Genomic DNA, 658 nt, shown 5'->3' with positions numbered 1-658 from the left:
GTGGTTTGACACTAATCATGGACTGCCCATAAACTGAAAGATTTACAGTGGCTCATCTGTGCGCGTAGTGTGTGCATGTGTGTGTATGTTGTGTTCCGTCACCCGTGTAACCCTCCACGTGTTGACTATTGACACAGTCCTGGTCTGATAACGAGGCCCTTTATAAGACTGACAGTGCAGAAAGGTCGCTCTGTAGACCCCTGAAGCTCAGGTAAATACCACCAACTTTTTCTCTGTGTTTCCTTGATTGATTAATGGATAAAGGAAATCAAATGCAATTTTCACCGCACAGTCATGGATGTAATGCTTTCTATTCTCCACAGAAAAGAAAACATGCTTTCAGAAAAAGTGTTCTTGATCATTTGCGCCTTTGCAGTCTTGGCAATTTCAGGTATTTTCATGAAATAATTCTCAATGTATTACGGTGTACTTTGTATGCATTTGATATTGTTGTTTCACACTAGTTCCATATGTTCATTATCTCCGACACATTTACAAACACAACCTAAGGTATTATTTTCTTGCAGCTTATCCGCTCCATCGTGACACCAGGGAGGCAACCTGGGCTGATTCCAAGGCCAATCAGGCTCATCCCAAGTTAAAAATCACAAAAGAAGCAGAGTAAGTTTATCTAACTAAGAACATTAAATTATAAAAA

The 658-nt window shown here is 40.0% G+C and overlaps 1 long non-coding RNA gene across 1 annotated transcript; it reads left to right on the top strand.

The window, feature by feature from the left end:
• On the top strand, nucleotides 1-658 carry LOC109526425 (uncharacterized). The gene is made up of 3 exons (XR_002170333.1): nucleotides 1-211; nucleotides 324-391; nucleotides 528-658. It is a non-coding gene; the product is annotated as an uncharacterized LOC109526425 (long non-coding RNA).

The sequence above is a fragment of the Hippocampus comes genome, unplaced genomic scaffold (genome assembly GCF_001891065.2).
Source record: "Hippocampus comes isolate QL1 unplaced genomic scaffold, H_comes_QL1_v1.1 scaffold6, whole genome shotgun sequence".
Taxonomy (NCBI): Eukaryota; Metazoa; Chordata; class Actinopteri; order Syngnathiformes; family Syngnathidae; genus Hippocampus; species Hippocampus comes.
This window is presented reverse-complemented; position numbering and strand designations above follow the sequence as displayed.